The sequence below is a fragment of the Lepidochelys kempii genome, chromosome 11 (genome assembly GCF_965140285.1).
Source record: "Lepidochelys kempii isolate rLepKem1 chromosome 11, rLepKem1.hap1, whole genome shotgun sequence".
In the NCBI taxonomy this organism is placed as follows: Eukaryota; Metazoa; Chordata; order Testudines; family Cheloniidae; genus Lepidochelys; species Lepidochelys kempii.
In genome coordinates this window covers 14577115-14604140 of record NC_136390.1, presented here as the reverse complement: position 1 = coordinate 14604140, position 27026 = coordinate 14577115, and positions in this window count along the sequence as shown.

Below are 27026 nucleotides of genomic sequence, written 5' to 3'. Positions count from 1 at the left end.
GTCCACCGGGACTGCTCACCCTCCAAAGGTGGCAGAAGGTCTCGCCCCTTTGTGTCAGGGCAGGACACTAGGGTAAGGGCGTGAAGGGTGTGGAGCACGAGCATGTATAGATGTTTCCTTGGTGCGGTTTGGAAGTGTACCGGTTACAGTTCATGCAGCCGGCTCGCAGTGAAGGGGTGAGGGGATCGATTTGGTCTGTGGGGCACGGGTCCAATTAAAAAGTCCGGCGGGCCTGGGGTAGAGGGTGGGCGGGGCATGCCCTCAAGCAGGACCCGGTCGAGGTAAGCTTGAGCAGTGGGCGGCAAAGCGGCCTTTGCTTTCTGAAGTAAGCACCGGGGGGGTGCGAGGTCTGGAGAGCCCCATGTGCCGGGCGAGCGTCAGGGGATCCAGCCAATCTCCCCGGTCATAGTCCAGGAGGTCTCCGACTCTCGTGACTTCTGCCAGGATCAAGCTCTGGTGCACCGAGCGGGACTCTGCCACCTGCACATGGAGCTGCGGGTTGTGTAGCAGGGGCTCCGCGAGGAGATCTGCCCCGTCGGTGGACGCCATGGACCTGGTCGTTAAAAACAGTTTCCAAGTCCAGAGGACGTCCTGGTAGAAGACCGGCAGCCCCGAGAGGTCTTGCGGAAGACCTCCTGGATGGAAATAAAAGAGCTGCCGGTCATATCAGAGCCCTTGGATGCGGCGCAGGATGGCGTGTGACGATCTGCCATACAGGAGCCTCTGTAGGACTTGGAGGTGGAAGACATGGACCTGAGTGTGTAGACACTTCAGGCCCTGTCCTTCTTCCTTCAGGGGTAGATGAAGAACCCCTATAGGGGCTCAGTGCGTTCCTGACCAAAAGAACCCCAGAATCGATGTCCGGAGGTTGGTCAGGAAACCCGGGGCCAGGATCAGGGTGTTTAGCCGGTACCAGAGCCGGGACAGGACTAGTTGATTAAGCACCAGTGCTCTCCCTCGGCGGGAGAGACATCGGAGTAGTCCCATCCATTTCCAGAGCCGCCCTATCACCCCGCCCTCTAAATTTTCCCAGTTTTCTGGTGGAGAGGGATGCGTGGCAGAAAGGTAAACGCTGAGGTAGAGCAGTGGACCTGTGCTCCACCAGATGGTCTGAAGCATGGGTGGGAGGGAGCTCGCCTGCCGCCAGTCTCCTACCACCAAGCCAGAGCTCTTGACCCAAGTTGACCCAGGAGGAGGAGGCTGCCAAATAGATGGCCTGGCAAGCCTCCACCCGCGCCAAGACGCTGGGGTCCTGGATCACGAGGAGCACGTCATCAGCGTACGCCGACAGGACCAGCTGCAGCTCCAGCTCCCGCAGCACCAACCCTGTCAACCTCCTGCGGAGGAGACAGAGGAAGGGTTCGATCGCCAGAAAGTACAGTTGGCCTGAGAGGGGGCACCCCTGCCGTACTCCTCGGGGCAGGGGCAGAGGCAAGCTTCTGGGTTTCGGGAGGCAAGCAGCTGGATGGTGGTGCCCCCTGATCAGACTCGAGGGTTAAGGGGATGGGGAGGGAGCTCTCAGTGATACCAGGTGCGGGGTCTATGGTGGATTTAGCGGCCACAGCATCAGGAGGTGGATTATCTTTTGTTGGGCCCCCGCCTGCTCCACCCCAACAGGGGGTGCCCCTGGTGACTCGTGTCCCAGCCACGTGGTGCCAGCTGTCACCTGAGCAGGCTCAGTGGTTGTCAGCGGGGTGCCATCAGCGGCCGGGTCGATGGAGGAGTCCAGGGGCTCCTCAGAGGTGGTAGCAGAAGCAGCAGTTAAGGGGAGGGAGCATGGGAAAAGAGGGGTGAAGTGAGGTCGCCCAAATCGAGGTTTGCTGGCAAAAGGTCGTCCTCCCCCTGGGCGACCAGGGTCAGATCTAGGGCCTCGATCTCCTCGAACACAGAGGAGAAGACACTTTCTGTTGTCCCGGGGTTCTCCCCGCTGGCACCTGCCACGACGGTTGCTTCGGGGTTCACAGGGGCTTCGGGTAGTGTCAGGACAGAAGGGGCTTCCTCGAGGGTCTCAGAGGGGAGGGTCTCCCGTGGAGGGGAGACACTACCTTCCGGTGCTACCACGTCTTTCCCGGCTGACACCGGTGGATGGGATGCACTCGTGGGCAAAGCGGAAGGTTTTCAGCATCGGTGCCCCCCTTCCTGGTCTTCCGGGGGGCCTCCGCCTCGGGTAGATGAGGCGGAGCTTGAGCCTTCCGCTTGCCTCACTTCCCCTGGACTAGGGCCCAGCCCTCCATGGCATCATCTGGGGGCTGGTTAGCAGGGGTCGTGTCAGGGGGTAAAGGCGATGGCTCAGGGACTTGGGGCAGGGGGACGGTGGTGCGGCATAAGGGAGGGAGGATTCTCCCTGGGGCAGGCTCTCTCCCATGCCTGGTGGTATCTCTGCCACACCCTCCTCCATAGGCCCCGCCAGATTGTCAGCAGCGAGGGCGGAGCTCTCCTGCTCGTCTGGGCATTGTAGGGGAGGTGCCCCTTGGGCCTGAGCGGGAGAAGCGGTGATCCGAAGAGGAGGGGGGGCGGGTTCGGGTATCGGGCAGCCAGGGGCGTCGGCAATGATGGGGCCGATGTCCTGCCGGGTCTTGGGGATCCCAGGTGCCCCTCCTTGCCAGGCTAAGGGGCAGTCCCTCCGGATATGCCCTGACACCCGGCAGAGGTAGCACTGGGCTTCCCCTGTGGAGAAATACACCAGGTAACAGGCCCCCTGGTGGGGGACTAGAAAGGACCCCTCGAGCGCCTTTCTGTCATGCGCCGCTGACGGCAGTAGAAGCTGCACTTGCCGGCGGAAGGAAAAGATGTGACGGAGGGTGGGGTCCTTGCAGCCCAACAGGAGAGGGCTGATTACAGAAACAGGTTTCCCCAGGATGGAAAGGGCGGGTAACAGGGCAGCACTGGGGAGAAAAGGAGGGACAGAGGTCAGGACCAAGTGGACGCCCAGGGCCTCTAGCGGCTCTAGGGGGACAAACACCCCCCCGCACCGCCAGGCCCCTCTCCACCACTTCCTGGGTGGCAGCCTCCGATGCTAAAAAGAAGACGACCTTCCCGTACATTTTGGAGGCCGCCACAATGGCCAAGAGCTCCACCACCCTCACCAACGCCCGCACGTAGGTCTCCACGTGGGGCGAGGTGGGCACCAGGAGGCATTGGACATTGTGCTTCCTTGTCATGGTGGGGAAGGGGCCCCGGCCACGATTGATGGTAGCGGAGGTGGTGGGTGGGAGAGATGACGAGGCGGCAGGCGGGGGGGCTGCCGCCACCAGGGCATACGTCCTGCGGGGGGGGAGGGACAACAGCAGCGCTGGTGGAGGGGGCAGCAGGGAGGGACTCCGTGGTCGGTGGTGGGGCCGCAGCAGTGGGGGTGGCCCCTGCCATGGAGGGCCTTGTGGTTTTAGCGGGGCCCTTTCCCTTCTTCTTGCCCTGGCCTTTCCCACCGGCTGGGGGGGCTCCCCTAGAGTCTGGGCAGGCGGTGGGCATGGCAGCGGCGGAGGTCACCCCGGTGCCCTCCATTGCCGATGCCCCAGCAGGGGCGGTGGCAGGTGGTTAACAGAAGTTGGGGTCAGGTAAAAAGGGACAGGCTGTGGGATGGGCAGTTCAGGGAGGGGGGCACATGAACCACCCTTGTACGCTTGTCCAGAGTGTCCTGTTTGGTTGGCTGGTGCTTCTGGCCCACACGGTGGAATCAGGGTGAGCAGCTAAGTCTAGAGGCAGATGTTAAACAGCCAGCAATGACGGTGGAGGAGGCAGTTGTGAAGATGGTAGTGTGCGGGTTGGGAGGACACAGATGGATCGGGGGGCAGCTCTGTGCCACACCCCCTGTGTCTCTACAAACACAGTCACAACACAGTCAAGGCCTCCCCCCATATGAGAGCACAGTTCGAAAGTTACTCAGTCTTGGGACCCCTCCACGGCGATTTGTAAGTTCCCCGGGCGGTGTTCCCCTGGTAGACGGCTGTTTCTCTATGTTCCGGACTTTCTCCGCAGCTGCAAAATTCCAGGGATGCAGGAGCAAATGATAAAAATTCCTCTCGGCCAAATACGGGTCCGCAGACAAACAGTAAGCAGCTGGGTCTGGGGGGCTGGATCCTTCCACTCCCCCGCTCCGGGGAAGCAGGCCGGCAGGCCCCCCCTCTCATGGGGGGGGGGGTTCAGCTGTAGCGGCAGCAGCGTCGGAGGGCGGGCGGGGGCGGGCTGGCTAACAGCCGGCCGGCAGCCGGCCAGCACTCTAGTAACAGCGGAGAAAGGAAAAAAAACAACAAAAGAAAAAGAAAGGGGGGAGAGCGTCTGGCCCGGTCGGGGCGGGGAAGCTGAAAGCAGGGGTAAAAAGCAAGGACAGGCCAAGCCAGAGGGCAGCAGCAGCAGCAGGAGATCAGGCTAAGTAGGTCCCTGTCCCCTGGGTAAGGTAACAGGGAAGGTTCCAGAACAATTGATTGGCTGATTAGAACACCTGCAGCCAATCAAGAAGCTGCTGGAATCAATTAAGGCAGGCTAATCAGGGCACCTGGGTTTTAAAAAGGAGCTCATTTCAGTTTGTGGTGTGTGTGTGAGGAGCTGGGAGTAAGAGGCATTAGGAGCTGAGAGTGAGAACGCGGATTGTTGGAGGACTGAGGTGTGCAAGCATTATCAGACACCAGGAGGAAGGTCCTATGGTGAGGATAAAGAAGATGTTGGGAGGAGGCCATGGGGAAGTAGCCTAGGGAGTTGCAGCTGTCGCACAGCTGTTCTAGACAGCTGCATTCCACAGGGCCCTGGGCTAGAACCCGGAGTAGAGGGCGGGCCTGGGTTCCCCCCAAATCCTGGTCAGACACAGGAGAAGTCGACCTGGACTGTGGGTTCAGAAAAACGGCCAAGCTGAGGGCTGCCGTGAAGTTCCAAGGCGAGCAAATCCACCAATAAACGCAAGACGCACCAAGGTAGAGCAGGAACTTTGTCACAATATGTAAAGAAGATGGAGGGAATGAAATCCCTTTTGAACAATTAACGGGAATTAGAGATGGAAAATAGCTTCTATTTCACTATGTGCTTTTGCATCTATCTTGGCTACTTAACACTGCAAGTTTTGGCCTGCTTCTGAACCAATGTTAAGTGTGTTTACAGGACTGGACTGCCAAGTGCTCCGCTTTTAAGGTCAGGCTTGACAAAGCCCTGGCTGGGATGACTTAGTTGGGGATAGGCCCTGCTTTGAGCAAGGGGTTGGACTAGATGACCTCCTTAAGTCCCTTCCAACCCTGATATTCTATGTATAAATTGGTAATCTTTTCAAAAGAGCCCAGCTTCTATTGAAGCACCTAACTAAGGACAAGATCTTCAAAGGTGTTCAGCATCCAGTAACTCCCCTTGTGAATCTTATGGCTGGATTTTCAGAAGAGCTGAGAACCCAACATGCTGAGCTTTTTTGAAAATCTGGCCACATATCTTGGTGCCTGAATGGGAGCCAGACTCTTCAAAATCTGGTTTATAGAGATTAATCTGTTTTCCATAGTATTTAATGGCAAGATTCCCATGGAGTTCAATGGGAGTAAAGTTTCTGAGCCTTTTTCTCATCTCATGCTATTAAAGTCAAATTGCACTAGTCTAAAACCAGTGTAAGCAACATCAGGGTCAGCCCTTCTGTTTCTGTCTTCATCCTGAGCCCATCACCGGGGTAATCTAAGAGCCCCCGTAATGATGTAACAACTTTCATGCAGAAAAATTGCCAACTGATGTACTGAGGCCATGTCTATACTATGGGTACTACGGCAGCACAGCCAGAGCACGCTAGCTATGCCCTGTAGTGTAGGGTTTTTCTGGCACTGTGGGAAGACCACAGTTGTTTTCTGAGCAACAGTAGCTGGGTCAATGGAAGCATTCTTCCACTGACATAGCTTCATCAACGCCGGAGGTTAGGTCAGCGTACCTATGATGCCTATGGGTCTGGATTTGTCCTAACCCTAAGCAATGTAACTGTGTCAATCTAAATTTTAAGTTCAATTCACCTTTGGCATACGCTGGAAAAGCTTCCAGTGCTTTCAAAGGGACCTGGGCCCACTTTTGACAAAGGTGAATTTTGGCTTGTCTGTATAAAGACCAGTTTAGAGAACCTGCAACGTCCACAACGAGAGTTCAGCTCAGCAGCTGTCATGATTAACCCTATAGATCCCAGACACAGCACATATTAGACATTGATCTTGTCGCAGATATTACACTTGGTATGAGCCAAAAGCACTCCTATCTTTCCCTTAGTTTTAATATTTTGGGACCATTATAAAGACAGACCTGTATGCAGAACATGAATTATTGCAGTCCATTTGTGGAGAGCGTAGACCAGTTCCTTCTCTACATCTAAAATGTACCTGGTGCAGTATTGATTTTTAAACAGCAATAACTTTGCTACAATACTACAGTTCTTCTCTATGATCTGCAGTACTTTTATTCAGCATTAACGTACGTGACTTGTACAGCATATTAGTTTGTGCATAAATGCACACTGCCCTGCATCGACACAATGCACCATAATGACTTGCAAGGAGCCATTACATTGTCGTGTCAACAATCTGCGGATTAAAGCTCCCTAAACAGGTACTGATGCCACTACTGTAACAATCCAAAAGAGCCAGTACAGCCTATGATGTCAAAAATCCATCAATTAAGAATCTTTAATAGTATGCATTAGCACAACAGATTAGAACGCCTCTGAAGGAGACAATTACAGCCCATCGTGGCAATGATTCACAAGTTTTAAGAGGAGTTTTACAGCCTTCCATTGACTTCTGATTCTTCCTTTTCTCACCCGTCTTGTAAGGACCTGCAGCAAATGCTACATACAAATAATTCCAATTTTTTAAAATATGAATTGGACAGTCATAAATTCAAGATAATTGAATCCATTTCTCCACCTTTTTCTCCCACAGCAGTGTGCATGTGTACACGCTCCCATGCCTGTGCTTCAAAAAGTGTAGCATACATAAGAGAATGCAGACTGATTTCAGACCCCTGTTTCTAGCTGAACCCTGGAAGGGAGTTGAATTGTTGTGTGATTTGGCCACAGGGCTGATTCACAGAGGACTGAGTGAAAGAGTCTGGAGAAGAAACCAGCTGAGTCTGGATATTGTAGCTGAGAAAGTGGCCACTGGATGGAGTGTGAGGCAAAGTCCCAGGCAATGCCATATCTGGGCATGAAGGGGCACCCCAGAGATAAGGATGCATGTTTACAGGGCCCAAGATGAGACAGCTGAGGCAGATTTGCAGAAATGCTGAACATTCCCAACTATATCTGAAATCAACTGAAGTTGTACTTTGAACATATAAAGTACTATAAAAATGCTAAGTATTATGAAAAATCAGGCCCATGGCGAATCAAGCTAGTGGACACCTATTGCAATTTTGACCTTAATATCTGTGCCTCAGTTCCTGAACTGTAAAATAGGGATATTACCTGTTTTCTGGAGTGTTGTGAAGATCAATTAACTGGCATTTGTGAGACACTCAGATACTATAGTGACTGCACCATAGAAACTCCCAGGAGGAAATTAATAACTGTGTATTCAGTGCAGGATTTGAATGGGTGGGGGCCACTGTCCGAGTTAGCTGGTCCCTGAGTATACCAGGCCCAGTGCCCCTGTGTCAGAGCAGGTGGGCCCAGTTGGGCCAATTAAAGGGGAAGAGCTACCCCTGGAGCCATAAAGGCTTGTCAGAGGGGGAAAATGAGGAGGAACGATTAGGGCAGGTTATTCCTGGGGAAAGGAACCATGGAGAAGTGGTGCTAACTTCCATTGGTGGGTCCCTAGAAAAAGGGGCCAGGTGCTCCGGGAAGTAGCCCTGGGTCACATGTATGAGAAGGAGAAAGAGAGCTGGCTGTGAGAAGAGAAGCTGGTTGGGATTGGGAAGCTGTAAGCAGCAGGATTGCTCAAGACCACTGGGTGGGGTGGCCAGGATACCCTTGCTTACCTTACCCTTTGTCCTAGAGGTTTTGTCTGTGCTTATTTGTCTAAACAAATAAACCTATGTGAAGGAGACTGGGCATGGCAGTGAGCGCTTGTTAAACTGGGGAGAAGCTTAACATATGATGAAGAATGTGGGCACTTCGATTGGCCCCTGACACAAGAGGAGAGCGTGTGGATCTCTAGTGCCCAGTGAAGAAGGGGAAAACAGAGGCAGGGTGCTGCACAGTGACCTTTGGCCGTGAGAGGGTGCTCAGGTGGTGGCCAACATATTGTAGCCACATTTTGAAGAAGGAGGACAAAAAGGCAAACTGAATCTGAATGAGGTGGGGTCGCATGGAAAAATGTGATCATATGATTAAATACATTATCATAAAGTCCGCATACAAGGGGGGGAATTAAGATTGCATAGGCAACCTTAACTCTGACATTTCTTAATTTTTGAGTGCTTGACTTTGCATTTGTAACATTCTTTAAACTTCGTTCCTTTGGGTGTAATTATTATACCCTCTTTGTATTGTGATAATGCCTACAGGTGACAATTGGGGATCAAAGCCTACTTGTGCAAGACATAGCACTTACTATAACAAGAAGACAGTCACTGCTCTACAGAACTTGTAATCAAATTATAAGAGCAGGATTTGGATCTCTCCAGCAGTCTTGCATCAATTTTCATCATTGACTTTCAGAAATGACTAGTGATTTTGAATACTCAGTGTGAAACACTTCAAGGGGGCCTGATTTTCAGAAAGGGCTGATCCACCATTGAAAAACATACCCCTTTCAGGAGTTTCTAATTGGACACCCAAAATTACAAGCCACTTTTGAAAATTGTCCTTAAGACATTCTATAACAGATTTAAAAGTAGCTATACTTGAACAAAAAAACTTCAGTAACAGACTTCAAAGGGAAACAGCCGAACTAAAATTCATTTGCAAATTTAGCACCATTAATTTGGGCTTGAATAGGGACTGGGAGTGGCTGGCTCATTACAAAAGCAGCTTTGCCTCTCCTAGAATTGACACCTCCTCATCTATTATTGGGAGTGGACTACATCCACCCTGATTGAATTGGCCCTGTTAACACTGGTTCTCCACTTGTGAGGTAACTCCCTTCTATTCATGTGTCATTATATAATGCCTGCATCTGTAATTTTCACTCCATGCATCTGAAGAAGTGGTTTTTTTACCCACGAAAGCTTATACCCAAATAAATCTATGGGTATCTATGAATCTATAAAATCTGTTAGTCTTTAAGGTGCCACCAGACTCCTTGTTTTTTGTCCTTAGGATAGTCACAGAAGCCTGAAGTATGAGTATTTGGGAGCCTCCAACTACTCCCCTCCATTGTATTGACGGTGTACCTTTTTCTCCTTGACTGAGTCAGCTTCAGATTTTCTTGGCTTTCTCCACAGCTAGCTGGAAGATTTGTTTTGACTGGAATTAGTGCTAAAATGTGGGGGGAGGGTGTAAGTGAAACTTGTTGTAACCCTTTATTCCATTTAGGAAAGAGCCTTGGTCCTTGACCAATTACTTGAGTAGATATCATCTGGTCAGCTTTGATGCAGGTTAGTGGTAAACAAAAATTATCCTCACCCAATGTCTTTAAGGTGGTGCGATGCAACAAAAGCAGTTAGTGGTCTCGGCCCACCTCCCAGCAGGCAAAATTACCGCCCTGGCCGGTTTTCAGCCTCAGTGAAGCGGTTAAGGACTAATAGGCATAACTGCTTATCTTCAGGAGTTCCCTGAGGAACAAGTGTAGGTGATTGCAGTGATGTTACGTAGGCAGTGCCTGTTCTGTGAATACGTATGAGACTTCTCTTTCTTGTGTTGCTAACTCAGTACCTTTCTCCAGCACTTGAGAAAAGTAAAAGGCAAACACAAAAAGATGTAGATGGTACAATAGACAGAAAGAATGTCAGCCTAACTTTGAAGGGCTAAATCCTCAGTTCCATGGACATCAGTGGAGTTATACCTGTTTAAATGAGCTAAGCCAGTTGACACCGTTTGGGGCTCTGACCCATGGATGTTTGGTGGTTGGTTTGTGTCCTTCAACATATTAATGTTGAACAAAGTTTTTAAAATAAGTTTCTCCAAAGGTAAATTATCTTTTCTCTACCAACTTCTTTCCACAGCCTGTGTATTTTACAGGGAACAAATAAAAATCTGTTACCCTGCAATTAAATTGGATTACAGAACAATTACAGCCTTGTTTGCTTTTTGCAGATTACATGGTAATTATGTGGTGTTACCATGAAAAACCAAGAATTTCTAACTGTCATTACATGGCTATTTGTACAATACGATACAGCTGTTTAATTATATGTTCAGCATTTTTATTTCAATGGAAAAATGATTAAAATATTAATGCTTCAGTGTTTTGAACAAGTGCCAACATATTATATAACATTTTATTATACTAATAGATATTTGTGTGTGGCTGGGATTCTCCTCCATTGTGCCATAATTTCAGCCTTCCCTTTGTACATAAGAGACACTTATTAAGAGGAAAAAATTGAGTTTGTGCACAAAATTTCAGTGGGAGTTGGGTGCTTATGCATATTCAATAGTCCAAGGGAAGAATTTGGCCTAGATGCTATAAATGAGGTAGGGTTTTTTTGGTCCAAAAGCCTATTTAAACATTCCCATTCTTATATATGAGGAACGCTTGATGGTACAATGTGATATAACCGCTTTATCATCATGAGTTTGAGATGTTTGCATTACTTATGAAGGACTATTTGAGGGTGTAAGAACTTGCTGTTGAAAGATTGTGCTCCTTTGAGATGCAGAGGTTACTTATCCTCTGAGGTTAAACTGGCTTCTTCATGATCTCTTGTTAGATATAGTAGGATCATCAAGATTATTTGCTCATTATAATAAGAGTTTGATCAACTGAGTCCAATGAAAATTGCAACAATCAGAAGTCAATAATACCAGAACTGTGCAAATAACAGCTTTTTTCAGTTTGATTGAAGTGAAATTAAAAAAATCAAACTTTTTTGTTAAACATCATAAAATTTGAGTAAAATTCAAAATGAAAAGTTACCCTCAATCAAAATATTGAAATGTTTCAACACTTTCAACTTTTTCAGGATATTTTTTTGCCTTTGACCAAAACTAGTTAGTGAATTTGAACTGAGTTCACAAATTGTTTTGGTTGACCTGAATCGGCATTTTGTGTGGAAAAACTTCACCCAGCTTCCCATAATACTCATTACACACATACCAAAAAGTGATCAGCTTCTAATCTGTTCAAAGTTTTGTCTAGCATTCAGAATTGCCTTATAACAGAGACTTGCCAGCTGCTCATCTCTTCTCATCATCATTTCACACCTCATCTGTTAGAGCTTTAAAAAAAAAAAAAAGGGATTCTGACTGGTTTTCATTACTTTTTTTCATCCTTAAGTGGCCTATACTTCAGATTTGAAACACCTGAACTTCCTGGAGCCACAGGTTCAAGTAGTCTCAGTACCACTCATTTTTATGTACATGCAAATGTACATCCACTAATTTATATTCTGAGGTAGATAAACTATGTGGTATTCAATTTATCATGTGCTCTTTGGGATGAGACCTCAATGATTAAGGTCCTCCTTGCTCTGCTTGAACATAAAAAATTCCATGCTCTTAAGAGTAGGATATGTCCTAATGCAACTGGCCAACACTTCTCCCATCTGTACGCTACCAGCCATAAGCAAATGGATTCTCCACTCGGCACCACAGATAGGTGCGTGTCAGTGTTGTTGTATGTGTATAGTTAGTCAAGCTCTTGGGGATCACTTGGGATAAAAGTACTATAGAAATGTAAATGATCAAGTATGCTGCTATTATTATTATTATTACTACTACTACCTGGTGTTCTGTGCTATGTTATCTAGAGTACTTTTCATCCACATACAGCCAACTCAAACATCTAAGTAACAATTAGGGTGCACCTCTTCTTAAAGTTAATGGCCAATCTCTCATGATGACCGACAGTAAGGATAGGACAGGCCCTACTGTCATGGCTATATAATGTAACTCCAGTGGGTTTTGTATTTCCCAGCTAGCTAGTCACAGCCAACAATATGAGCCACCAAAGTTGTTTGTGTAAGAGAGGGCACTAATTTCCATCATAGATTCATTATTGTAGTGCCAAGGAGCCCTAGTCACATACCTGGACCCCAGTATGCTAGGTGTGAGACAAACACAGAACAAAAAGGCAGTCCTTGCCCTAGAGAGGTGACAATATCAGATGGATAAAGATGGGGAAGTACAAGGAAACGAGATAATATTGGTCAGCATGATAGGCAGTAGTCTCAGCAAACCAAAAAGTTTTAAGAGGTGTACCTAAAGGGGAATAACAAGTTAGTGTTGCGGATGTTTATGGGGAGGTTTTTCTCTAGTGTGGGCGGTAGCCTAGGAGAAAGCATACGAAGGTGCTTGTTTGAAAATTTAACAAGTAGGTGATGGAGTCTGGGACTGTGGGCCTGTTGGAGGGGGGAGTCCGCATCTTGATAGTGAATAAGAGACAAGAGGCCCTACATGGCCTTACAAGTGAGAACAAGTAGCTTATCTCTGCGATAGAGAAAGGGGAGCCCGTAGAGGCAGACAGAGAGAGGGATGACATGGTCAAAGTGATGGGCTAGGAAAACTGACATGTTGCTACTATCCACTATGTCCATCGAATCTGGAGCAAGTCATTACCAATCCTCCATGCTTTTTAAGTCTGCTGAAATCAATTCAGCATATGGAGGACTTGCAGGACTGAGCCTTTGGTTTGATATTTTGCTCTTATTATCCTTTATAAATTAATTGGAACTCGTTTGGTTGGAAGTAGAGAGCAACAGGTGCCATTGCAGTCAGTGTCACTCAGTGGTGAAGATTAAAATGAAAACTTTCATTGGATGACACATTTTGCATCTTGGTACTTACTATTTAGAAAAGCTGAATTTGACACTTGTTTGGTGAAATCAGCAAAACTATTTATTTTCCAGTTTTAATGTAATGTCTGTGTTTATACAGAGTGAGCTAGATAATGATTCACAACCTTGAAACCCAATTGAAAAGTTCATATACTTCAGTGCTACCAGGTAAACCACCTGGATTCTGAAGTTATATATTAACTTTTGTTTTGCATATAGCACTATTATTAAGTTTCTCAAGATTGTTGTTCTGGGACTCTTCCCTGTATAATAGGGTGTATAAAAGAAAGACATGTAATAAATGACAGCCACTGATTAGCCATCATATTGGGAAGATGAAGTGAACAACAAAATTTCCCTACATGAAATTCTCTTAATGAGATCCTGTCATACAGCATGCTCTTGAGAAGCCTTTGTAGTCATAGGAAAATGGCTCAAAAGCCTTTTCACGCTAGGACCATTATGTGCTGTAGTTAAGAATTTTGTTACCTAAAAAGTGTTTTGTCTGTCAATATTAAAGTAAGTTCAACTGGTAAATACAATGTCACTTTAGACTGTGGAAAAATAGTCATTAAACTAAGCCCTGGCCTATGCTATAAGTTTAGGTCGAATTTAGCAGCGTTAGATCGATTTTAACCCTGCACCCGTCCACACGATGAAGCCATTTTTGTCGACTTAAAGGGATCTTAAAATCAATTTCTGTACTCCTCCCCAGCGAGGGGATTACTGCTGAAATCGACATTGCCGGGTCAAATTTGGGGTAGCGTGGCTGCAATTTGATGGTATTGGCCTCCGGGAGCTATCCCAGAGTGCTCCATTGTGACCACTCTGGACAGTACTTTCAACTCAGATGCACTAGCCAGGTACACAGGAAAAGCCCCGGGAACTTTTGAATTTCATTTCCTGTTTGGCCAGCATGGTGAGCTGATCAGCACAGATGACCATGCAGTCCCAAAATCGCAAAAGAGCTTCAGCATGGACCGAACGGGAGGTACTGGATCGGATCGCTGTATGGGGAGACAAATCTGTGCTATGAGAACTCCGTTCCAAAAGACTAAATGCCAGTATATTTTCCAAAATCTCCAAGGGCATGATGGACAGAGGCTGCAACAGGGACCCACAGCAGTGCTGCGTGAAAATTAAGGAGCTCAAGCAAGCCTACCAAAGAGGCAAACAGCCGCTCCGGGTCAGAGCCCCAGACATACCACTTCTGTGATCAGCTGCATGCAATTCTAGGGAGTGCCCCTACTACTACTCCACCCCTGTCAGTGGACACCTGCAAGGGGGGAGTCTCAAGCAACAGGAATGAGGATTTTGGGGATGAGGAGGATAGCGCACAGCAGGCAAGCAGAGAAACCATTCTCCCTGACAGCCAGGAACGGTTTAACACCCTGGAGCCAATACCCTCCCAAGGCGGGCTCCCGGACCATGAAACCGGAGAAGGCACCTCTGGTGAGTGTACCTTTGTAAATATAATACAGGGTTTAAAAGCAAGAATGTTTAATGATCATTTTGCCTTAAAGACTTGGGATGCATTCGCGGCCAGTACAGCCCCTCCTTTTAAATGGCCAACCTAATGGGTGCTTGGTATGGGAAAGGAGGGTGCTGCTGTTTGAAACTATTCCCACATGTTATGAAGGTTGAAGAAGCCAAAAGACTGTGGCTTACCATAGCTGCCTGCAAGCCAAATTCTGTTGTCTGGCCCTGCGTGTGTGATCTCTCACACCAAACGGGCAGGCCCTCAATATAAGAGGCAAAATGGGACCTTGTACAGAAAACACATGTGCTATGTAATATTAACAGCTTGGTTCACAGTGGAAAAAAATCTATCCATTGTTCTCTAAAATGTGTCTTTTTAAATACTACTCTCCCTTTTTTTCCTCCCACAGCTGCATATGTTTCAACGCTCTCCCTATCATCTCCATCCCAGAGGCTAGAGCAGATAAGAAGGTGAAAAAAACCACACTCTCAATGAAATGTTCTCTGAGCTCATGCAGTCCTCCCACACTGAAAGAGCTCAGCAGGATGCATGGAGGCAAACAGTGTCAGAGTCCAAGAAAGCAGAAAATGAACACAAGGACAGGAAGGACAAGCAAGATGAGGGGTGGTGGCAGTATGATGAGAGGAGGCAGGATACAATGCTGAGGCTACTGGGGGATCAAACTGATATGCTCCAGGTTCTGGTGGAGCTGCAGGAAAGGCAGCAGGAGCACAGACCACCACTGCAGCCCCTGTGTAATGGCCTGCCCTCCTCCCCAAGTTCCATAGCCTCCTCACCCAGATGCCCAAGAATGCGGGTGGGGCCCCCCCTCCGGGCACCCAACCACTCCACCCCAGAGGACTGCCCAAGCAACAGAAGGCTGGCATTCAATAACTTTTTAAGTGCAGTGTGGCCTTGTCCTTCCCTCATCCACCACCCCACCCAGTGCTTCCCTCCTCTGCAACCCATCCTGGGCTACCTTGGCAGTTATCCCCCTATTTGTGTGATGAATTAATAAAGAATGCATGATTTTGAAACAACAATGACTTTATTGTCTCTGCAAGCAGTGATGGAAGGAGGGAGGGCAGTTAGCTTACAGGGAAGTAGAGTGAACCAAGAGGGTGGGGTTTTCATCAAGGAGAAACAAACGGAACTGTCACACCGTAGCCTGGCCAGTCATGAAACTGGTTTTCAAAGCTTCTCTGATTCACAGCGCACCCTGTTGTGCTCTTCTAATTGCCCTGGTGTCTGGCTGCACGTAATCAGCGGCCAGGCGATTTCCCTCAACCTCCCACCCTGCCATAAACGTCTTCCTCCTTACTCTCACAGATATTGCAGAGCAAGCAGCAATAACAATGGGAATACTGGTTTTGCTGAGATCCAACTGAGTCGGTAAACTGCGCCAGCGTGCCTTTAAAGATCCAAATGCACATTCTACCATCATTCTGCACTTGCTCAGCCTGTAGTTGAAAAGCTCCTTACTACTGTCTAGGGTGCCTGTGTATGGCTTCATGAGCCATGGCATTAAGGGGTAGGCTGGGTCCCCAAGGATAACTATAGGCATTTCAACATCCCCACCAGTTATTTTTCTGGTCTGGGAAGTAAGTCCCTTCCTGCAGCTGTTCAAACAGACCAGAGTTCCTGAAGATGTGAGCATCGTGTACCTTTCCCAGCCATCCCATGTTGATGTCAGTGAAATGTCCCTTGTGATCCACCAGGGCTTGCAGCACCATTGAAAAGTACCCCTTGCGGTTTATGTACTGGCTGCCGAGGTGGTCCAGGCCCAAGATAGGGATATGCGTTCCATCTATGGCCCCATCACAGGTAAGGAATCCCATTGCAGCAAAGGCATCCACTATGACCTGCACATTTCCCAGAGTCCCTACCCTTGATAGCAGCAGCTGAGTGACTGTGCTGGCTACTTGGATCACAGCAGTCCCCACAATAGATTTGCCCACTCCAAATTGATTCCCAACCGACCGGTAGCTGTCTGGTGTTGCAAGCTTCCAGAGGGCTATTGCCACTCACTTGTGAACTGTGAGGGCTGCTCTCATCTTGGTATTCTTGTACTTCAGGGTAGGGGAAAGCAAGTCACAAAGTTCCATGAAAGTGCCCTTATGCCTGCGAAAGTTTCGCAGCCACTGGGAATCATCCCAGACCCGCAACACTATATGGTCTCTCCACTCTGTGCTTGGTTCCCAGGCCCAGAATCGGTGTTCCATGGCATGAGCCTGCCCCATTGCCACCAGGATGTCCAAATTGCCAGGGTCCATTTTTTGAGAGAAGTCTGTGTCCATGTCCTCATCACTCTCATCACCGTGCTGCAGTTGCCTCCTCGCCTGATTTTGTAGGTTCTGGTTCCGCATATAATGCATGATAATGCGCGAGGTGTTTACGATGCTCATAACTGCTGCGGTGATCTGAGTGGGCTCCATGCTTGCCATGGTATGGCGTCTGCAGGAGAGCAGAGTTGCAGCAGAAGTGGTGGCTAAAGATGGATGCCACAAGAATAGATATTTATAGAGAACGACAAGAGGACCTGCGAAGTGGATTCATGAGAGCAGAGTTGCAGCAGAAGCGGTGGAGGATGACGGTTAGCACCACACACATTTCCCGAGGAAGAACACACGTACCTGGGAGCCCAAGACAGACAACATGGAGAAATTCACTATTGAGACAATAGCAGCAGAGCAGAGTTGCAGCGGAAGCGGTGTATGATGGCGGTTAGCAGCATCGAGGAGGACCAGAACGGATTCCCCAAGCTGCAGGAGAGCAGAGTTGCAGCGGAAGCGGTGGATGACGATGGTTAGCAGACCTATTGCACTGTCTGCTGCCAGCAGCACCCAGGATGCAACAGCGGCTGTATCGGTGAGCTGAGCGGAGCGGGCTGCATGCTTGCCAGGTGTGGCGTCTGCGCGGGGAAAAAAGGCGCGAAATGATTGTCCTCTGTTGCTTTCATGGAGGGAGGGGTGACTGATGACATGTACCCAAAACCACCTGTGACAATGTTTTTGCCCCATCAGGCATTGGGAGCTTAACCCAGAATGCCAATGGGCGGCAGAGACTGCGGGACCTGTGGGATAGCTACTCACAGTGCACCGCTCCGTAAGTCGATGCTAGCCACAGTAGTGAGGACGCACTCCGCCGACTTAATGCGCTTAGTGTGGACATATGCAATTGACTTTAAAATCTATTTCTAAAAATCGACTTCTATAACATCAACCTAATTTTGTAGTGTAGACATACCCTTAAGGTGAAAAAGAGAACAATTATTTGCTGTCATTATGTGCTGGTTGCTAATTATGCTCATCAAGTGATTAAAAATGAATAAGTTAATTTTAGTTTTTAATTTTGTCTGAAATCCTTATAGAATTTTAGGGAAGTAATTCTTTCTTTCAATTTGTTCATTGCTTGCTTCCTTCCTTCTATTGGACATTAAGTGGATCCAAGGTTATATCCTCAATTTGTAAATGTACGGGATCCACTAACTTAATCCAGACATTGATTAATAATACTTTGCCTAGATTCTCTTAAATGGAAGATGCTATTGAAAGGCATTCTAAACAGTGAAGTGAAATTCATCTCCATGTGGTAGGCTCAAACAAGGCCCAAAGGACCACTTATGCCCCCATCTGGGAAACTGAGTCCTGAGCCAGTATTCAGAACTCACTGATGCTGTAGTCCAGAGGCAAGTCACCAAGAGGCTCAATGTGGAATTTCAGGAGCAGCCCCTCCAAAGGGGTCACACCTGTGAAGTAAGCAATATTATCCCAATTTTGCAGTGAAAAATCTAGATTCCTACAGCTCAATCCAGCAAGTTGTGGCCCTGAGCCTACAAAGCACTTTAGGACAGGCTCAGCTTAACTTCAATGGGACTACACATGTGCTGGATCAAAGGTAGAATGCACAGTACCTTGCAGGACCAAATCCAGAGAGATTAAATAACTTGCTCAAGGTGACACAGGAATTCTGTAGTAGAGGCAAAAATAAAACCAAGAACTCCTGACTGCCATTCCTGAGGCTTCACCACAAGCCTGCCCTTCCTCTCTTTATTGTACACGTATATTGGCATGGGTGGAAAATCTTTTTGCTTCCTTTCCCAAGGTGGTTACAGCCAAGCAGTAGATTAGTGAAACATGCCTGATCCTGCAAGCCTAGTGCACTGGCAACTCCCACACGTCCATCCAGCCTATCCTCCGCTTGGTAAATCCATTTCCTTTCTTCTTGTCAGGTTTAACCAGCTGTCTGATTACACTGTGCATTTTTAGTTGTGCATTTTCTGTTTTAAACTACTGAACACTATTCTGTTGCTGCCCATCATCGTATCTGGGTACCTTCTGAGCAAAATAAATTGACAGTAGTCCTCTTTAGGCTATAGAAAATCTCTTTGAGGCTAGATCTAGCCATCTATTTGGTAATTTGAAGCTATTAGCACATGTGACATCTGCCCTTCTACACTATTTGGGTCCTGCACTCCTCTGGTTCCAGTTCCTTTGCAAGGAGGGGAAGCAGTGTGGTCTAGTAGATAGAGCCTGGGACTGAGACTCAGGAGTTCCATTCCCAATTCTGCTACTGGCCTGCTGGCTGACCCTTGGGCACATCACTTCACCTCCCTCTGTTTCAGTTTCACCATCTGTAAAATGGGGATAATGATACCGACATCCTTCGTAAACCACTTTGAGATCTACCAATGAAAAGAGTTTGGTGATAATTAAAACGAAATATAAAATGTGTTAGCAATACACATGTGCACTCGTCATTCAATTCACGCTTCTGTCACTGACTCATTAACCCTAGTGTTGCCTCCATTTTTCAGCCAATGAAAAGGAAACAGTAAGTACAATAACATTCCTCACAAGGGGTGTCGCTGGTTGGAACATGCTTTGAGAGCTCTAATGAAAGAAGCAATGGAAGGGTAATAGATTATTAAATCAAAAGATATAAGACTAGCACCTCAGTTGGTGTAAACCAGTGTCCCTCCATTGTGGAGCAAACTCAACTTACATCAGTAGAGGGTGGTGTTCTAACACCTCTTTATAGCAATGTGTTTTAAATACTCAGCTACGATTGCAGTTTGACGAAAATCCAGTTGAAAATACATTTGTTTACAGAATATGGTACAGACTACATTGTACAGTAGTAGTCTAACTTGATGCTAGCAAGGGGTTTACAGATCACCTGATTTGATATAACACACTCCAGAAATGCAGAGAGTTGGTATGGATGTATAATATAGAATAAATATAACAACTTGGATGTGTAATATAACAGCTTCATTTGGTTGTCTGAATCTGGAAATTTTCCTGGCATATCCAAAATGTCGTTGTGAATAACAAATTCATATTTGATTACTAATATTCAATATTTTTGAAAAATGATTTTTGATTGTGGTTAAACTAAATATCCATATGGGTTCAAATCTATAACCCCCCGAAATGAAAGACAATTCAAAAGGTTTAACAGATTTCATACATGGTTTGTTATTGAAACGGTATATCTAAAGGAAAACTACTATATTGATCATAGAGGTGCACTTAGGCTTATATGAAATCTATGGACAATCTAATTTTTATCAGTAAAGTATGAATCCTACGTGTGTTTGCCTTTTTTGAAAGTCCACTTGCAGGTATTTTAAATAGTCCACGTGTTGGAGCTACACCTATGAGAGTTCTAAACAAGACTTGTTATTTCTATGGATAAATGTATTCCCCATGGAATATTGCCATCTTGATCACTTTAGTTTTTTTATTTAGACCATTAAAAATAGCTTAGCTTATAAAATGAGTGACTAAAGGCCTTCCTGCTTTACATACATATAAATAAACATTCTGAGTAAAATTCTCAGAAGCACCTGTTTGATTTGGGAGCTTTAGATCCATTTTCGAAAGTAACATTGGCCTTTCTCATATCTTAGGGCATCCTGGAGCCAACAAAGTGAAGGTAGGAATGTATGTTTATGGCCTAGTCTACACTGACTTAAGCGACAGTGTAAAGTTACATTGCTCAGGGAATGTGGGAAAAAAAAATCATCCCATGAGCAACATAGCTTACATCAACCTAACGTGGTGTCTACACCTTGCTGTGTTGGCAGGAGATGCTCTCCTGCCGACTTAGCTTCCGCCTCTCAGGGAGGTGAAATACTGAAGTCGACGGGAGAGCGCTCTCCTATTGACTTAACGTGTCTTCACCAGACCCACTAAATTGATGCTGCCGCATCAGTCAGCAGTGCCAATTTAGCAGGCCAATGTAGACAAGCCCTTAAGTCTCTACAACATGTATCTAGAAAGGCCCAGATCCTCAAAGGTTCTGAGGTGCCGAACTCACCTCACTGATTTCAATGGGATTTAAGTACCTAAATATTGTTGAGGTTGTGGGCTTACCAGCAGGAGAGTGGGGTGGGAGGAGGTATTTTTTCATGCTTTGTGTGTATATAAAAAGATCTTCTACACTTTCCACAGTATGCATCCGATGAAGTGAGCTGTAGCTCACGAAAGCTTATGCTCAAATAAATTGGTTAGTCTCTAAGGTGCCACAAGTACTCCTTTTCTTCTTTGGTTCTATGATCAGTTGTTTGCATTATGGGAGAGTAAAATACATAGTGAACCTGATTTGACTAAGACTCATGTGAGACAGGCAGGCACTGGATAGTTTCTATTGGGGATTGTGCATGATATCATTAATTTGATCAACCATGGGGGGGGGGGAAATTTGGAAAGAGGCATGGGAATGAAACAATGGGACCTATTGACATAACCCTCAAAAACCCACATTAGAGCCCCCAGGCAAGATGAGCTGATACCCAGCACGATCTAGGGGACCTTCCTAGGAAGAAAAAATGGGACCATTCAAGTGCAGTCCTTTCCACCCAGACCCTATAGACAGGTTGAGAAAATCCCAGGCCAATAGTATGAAAAGCTGCTGACCGGTCTAAAAGAACCAGAAAATCATCAGTCAATGGGACTAGCACAGTCTGTCTCACTATAGCAAGGTAACAGTGCTTACAACCCTAAAAGAGAAGGGTAGGGACAGCGTGATCATTCCAGCATCAAGAGATGATTTTTTGAGCCGGCCCTAATGACCACTCCATCAGAGGGAAGCTGTCACCCTTCCATAGGCAAGTATTTGAGGAAAAACAGCAGACGTAGGCCTGACCTACCAGGCCCAATTCAGAAAGCATTTAATCAACTACTTAAGCCCATTTCTAATAAAGAAAACATTTAAGCACATGAGTAGAGTTTAAACATGTGCTTTCCTGAATAATTACTAGAGATGCCTTCCTGCACTGAGGTATCTAAGGGGAAATCTGTGTGTCTGCTGATTGCATTTTCAGACTCAATGAACAATACATGGGCCACAGTTAGACCCACCACCACTACCATATAGAGGAGCCCTATTGATGTTTGCTTAGCAAATCTGAGTCATGAAATGTCTGTTTGCGGGAGCTCACTAGCACGAAGAGCGGCTTCCTTCACCACAAGACACAAGAAATTTTCATAATTTATGCCCTCTGATTTCCCACTGAAGTGTAACTTAATCTTATTAATTTCTGAAGGAGGTTGTGTTTAGTTTCCATCAGGATAATGCAGCATGTGCATGAAAGACTCAGAGAAAAAGGGAGATTTGAGGAAAAAATATGTTGGGGGTGGGGAGGAGGGATTGGGCTTTTTGTTTTGTTTTTTTTAAATATATTTTCACATCTGTGTTTTCTCTCTGTGTTTGTTGTATTTTTGGTGAGTGAGGAAATCTTTATATTAAATGTTTTTTGTAGTAGATGTTATATGGGACGGAGGGGGTTCTGGATGTCACTAATGGCACTTGGGTGGTGGAAGGCACAGGAGTATTGTTGCACTAACTAAAGTCAGTGGAGCAAATGTGAGATCAAACGTGCACTGGGAAATTGTCCTCCAACTTGCTATATTTCTATCTTTGAAATGTTAAAAATCACACATCAAACAAACCAATCAAAGGCCATCTTAAGGGGGAGTACAAACAAAATACAGAAAAGTAAGTTGTGCCTGGACCAAGATCACACTACAGGTCAGAGCTAGGAATAAAACTCAGTCCAGTACCCTAACCACTGGGCCAATGTGCCAGTCTGCTAATACACCAGGCCAGATCCTCATACCGTTACTAATGTTGGATAGCACCTTACTCTACAATGAGTCCCACAGAAGTCCAGGGGACTAGTGTGACCAGGATGCCAAGGGGGCCATGCTGAGATTACTCAGTTAGGGAAAACTGCAAAGAACGGGGCAGACAATCCCACAAATTGGTGGTTATTCTAATACTTAGATTCAGTAAGCCAGCAACAAAATAGCTTCTACGATACCTTACTGGTTACCCAGAAGCCAAAACACAGTTCCCTTAAAGCAGCCCAGCGTTGAGTTCCCACTCAGACAGCCAAGTCAAATATGATGAGGACTACTGAAAATCTTGTTCATCATATAAAAAGCTCTGTCAATCCTAAAGGATTGGACACGTTACCCACCGGGTTAATGAATATTTCAGATCTTACCCAAATATATGCTAAACTAAGATCGAGTAAAGAAGAGAGAGAGTGAATATTGGTTAAAAGATGATTATACATACAGACTTGAATATAATTCTTCGGTCAGTTTCAGAGTAGAGATGATGAGCTTTAGAGGTGCAAAGAGTTCTTTTGGAATCAGTTCATCAGGTTATAGTCCAATGTCCAGGCGATCCAGAATGGAACTGGACATCTCAGACTTGCAACTAAACTTCCTCTGATGAAGCTTAAGCAGATCTGAGATACCACGATCAGGGCCCAAGAATCCTTTTTATAGATCCCTAGCAGCCGCTTAACAGTGTGTAGTCCAAGGGTGAACAATAGTGGCTTTGAAGTAACCTCCTATTTCCTAAGCACCCGACTGGTAATTAGCTTCATGGATTAACTTTAGGCAACTGCTCATCTCCTGCCACTTACAGGTAGTTTACTACATACTTCAACGAGAAATGAAGACAGTGATATTATTATATTCACAGTTCATCTAAATGCTAACCTCTCCTTTTGATGTCTGAATTAACAATACAGTGACATACAGGAAGTGTTTGGTTACGTTGTCAGCCTCTAACAGTATATATGTAAACACACAAAACCCACAATTATTATCTACTACTCTGTCTCTAAAAGTTGAATCTGGGTTAATTAGTCTGCTAGTTGTGTAACCCTTTCTGGGTCTGTGTCACATGGAGTAATGGTATCCGTTACCTGGCCAACATTTTACCTTTATGCGAAAATATCTTTACGGGGATGGAAACTTATTTTGTTCTCTCTTCCCCAGCTACTCCCAAGTCTCCTGATCCTCTAGCAGCCCCTCCTTTCCATTTTTATTATCCTATTAGTCATTTATATTCACATTAATGTAAGAACAGCCATACTGGGTCAGACCAAAGGTCCATGCAATTCAGTATCCTGTCTTCCAACACTAGATGTTTCAGAGAGAATGAACAGAGCAATTATCAAGTGATCCCTCCCCTGTCGTCCAGTCCCAGCACCTGGCAGTCAAAGGCTTAGGGGGGCACACAGCACAGGGTTGCATCCTGACCATCTTGGCTTGATGGACCTATCCTCCATTGTTTGTTTGTAATGTACTGTAATTACAATAACAGAGATGTTGTGCAATGGGACATACTAGTAAACACACAGTGTGAAATCCTGGCTCCATTGAAGTCTATGGCAAAATTCCCATTGACTTCAAAGGGATCAAGATTTCACTCTGAATGATTTAAAAGCAGAAATAAAAATTAAACCTATATGTTTCATTCTCTTGAGACCTCATCTGGAAAAGTCTGATTGTCCAGTTGCAGAAAGAGGGGAAGTGGAGAGTGCAATCCCATATTTTGCTATTGCCTCTTGGTACATGCACAAGACATGGTGGTGGTGGTGGTGGTGGCAGGTGGAATTACTTCTCTCTTCCACAGATGGTCAAAGACCTGTATTTCTGAAGAAATGTGGTCTCTGTATATTTATGGGGAGATAGTCATCATCCTACTTGCTAACACTGAAAGACTTCTTCACATTTTCCCCGTCAGTAGAATTCTGGAGACTTATAATACGCAGCCCAAAAGCTGTTTCCCAATGCCCATGTAAGATGAGGTCAAATGTCCGTGATGCTAAATGTTGTTTGCTTGGCCATATGCATACTTCCCACAAAGTGCCTGATCCTGCGGAATGTTGAATTACTGCATTTCTTCAATTCCCAGTGAAATCAATGAGTATCTCCAGGAACCTAACCTGGGATGAGGTAGGAACCCTCTTGGATTGATGCGGAGATAGGTACATCAAAATACATGGTACCAGTGGGGTTGGAAATGTCACCTTTAAATGTGAGTGCAGAAACTCTTTAGAAAGCTTCTCTTATCAGATTTGATATAGGTAGGCAAATTACTGGTTGCAAATAACTTGCAAATTTAGCCCTACGTTGTGTTTGCAAATGTTCACATTTCAGCAAACTGTTCACGTCAGATATGCATAATTCATTACTTAATTCCTGGAGTGCAGTTGCCTACCTAAATTGCATGTATTGGAGGACTGACTTTCCTATAGGCAGGAACAGGGAAACAACCATTGCAAGAGAACTGCATGAAAAAAAGGCTCAAAACTTTATGCAAACATGTTTCATGACCCTTACTTTCTACATCATAATAAACAACATCACCTGTATGAATTTTACTGTAAAATGAATAAAAAGTCACAAGGAGCAAAATTAGTCAAAACAATTTTGCAGTTTTTATTCTAGTTAATATTTGATTATTTTCTGAGCAGTATTTTCCTATTATTTTCTTAGCAGTATTTTCCTACTCATATTCTTCTCTTTGTTCTGCACAAAACACAAGGTTTTTGGTTCAAATGGGTTTGTGTGAACCAGTGTGGTGGGGTGTTTTTTTTTTTTTTTTTTTTTTTGCTGTTAATGATTCAGTTCCCCAGTGGATCACATTTAGTTTCACTTTGTGTTTCACGTTCAAATGAAGAACCCCAGAGCTAAAACTCAAAATATTTTTTGCGGGCCCGCTTTTGTGTCAAAGTCATGAGAACAAAAGATGAGCCCCAGAATGAAACTCCTGATCCGGTCATCCCCCTTGAGGCTTGGAGTGTTTGAAATTCGGATACATTTGTCCATCTATATGCATTTGGCAGTTTAAGTCCATCTGTAGAAACTACCAAGGCCAAGAATTTCAAAACCGGAGCCTAAAGGCAATGGGTGAGATTCTTAGAGGGACAGCACTGAGGTGGAGCCCAGAATTTGAAGCCTGGGAGGAGGAGCCTAAGGTGGCTTTAGGCTGTCAGGGATGTCTGTGTGTGCCAGCTTCCCCAAGTTGCCCTATGGGCAGCAACACATGCTGCAGCCCTGCTCTCAACATACTCCAGCCACACACCCCTTGCAAGTACTGACAAGAAGGACCTTAGAGGTAGGGTGACCAGAGAGCAAATGTGAAAAATCAGCACAGGGGGTGGGTTAATAGGAGCCTATATAAGAAAAAGACCCAAAAATCGGGACTGTCCCTATAAAATCGGGACATCTGGTCACCCTACTTGGAGGATAGCCTGCAGCTGAATTCTTCAGTTTCTGTACCAGTGGAATTCTTCTGGATGAATCTGTAGCTGTTAGTCCCTTTTACACCTCTGTGGCCCCTTTACTTGGCTGGCATTAGGATGAGAATCTTTCCCAATGGGAGCTCTTGCATGCTTAGGGCCCAAAATTCGCCAAGACCTGCCCACGGGTTTACCTTTGTACGTTGTGGGTGAAATCCTGCTCCCACTGAAGTCAATTACAGAAATCTCATTGACTTCAATGGGGTCATGATTTCACCTTTGACTATTAACTCAAGGGGGAGTAATCACCATGCTTAAAGATAAGCATGCACAAAAAGCTTTGCAGGGTTGGGGCCTAAATGTGGATTTAGGATTCTAACTTTAGGCACCTATTTTTTTTAAAAAAAAAAAACTTGGCCCAAAGCTCTGCCCATATTTGCAAAACTCAGTGAGTCTAGCCTGAGTTTGATTCTGAATTAAATCAGAAACATGAGTTTTGTGTTTCATTATGGGAAAAACTTCACACATCTCTACTGGTGACTTAACCATGGTAAAGTTATTTTGTAGAAAAATTAAAATCTGAATGCACAGCTCATGATGGACTAAATAGGGTGCAACAATTTGACTTTTCTAAAACACTAAGTGGCTTTGATTTGGTAGGACTGCAAAAAACTGTCTCGAGCTACTAACTTTTAATTTCTTAGCAGTCAAGTGATTGAAGATGGCTTGTTTACAAACAACCCCTCCCCAAAACATGCTTCAAACTAAAACATTTACGGGAAGCTTCAAGCCTTTGTATAGATCAGGGGTTCTCAATCTTTTTCTTTCTGAGGCCCCCACAACATGCTATAAAAACTCCACAGCCCACCTGTGCCACAACAACTGTGTTTCTGCATATAAAAGTCCAGGCCAGCATTAGGGGGTTGCAAGCAGGGAAATTGTCTGGGACCCCAAGCCACACAGGGCCCAGTGAAGCTAAGTTGCTCAGGCTTTAGCTCCAGGTGGCGGGGCTTTGGCTTTCTGCCCTAGACCCCAGTGAGTCTAATGCTGGCCTTGCTTGGCAGACCCCCTGAAATCTGCTCACGGCGCCCACAGGGGGCCTTGGAACCCTGGTTGAGAACTGTGGTATAGACAATATACAAACGTAAAACATAGGGCTTTATTACTGAAAGTTAG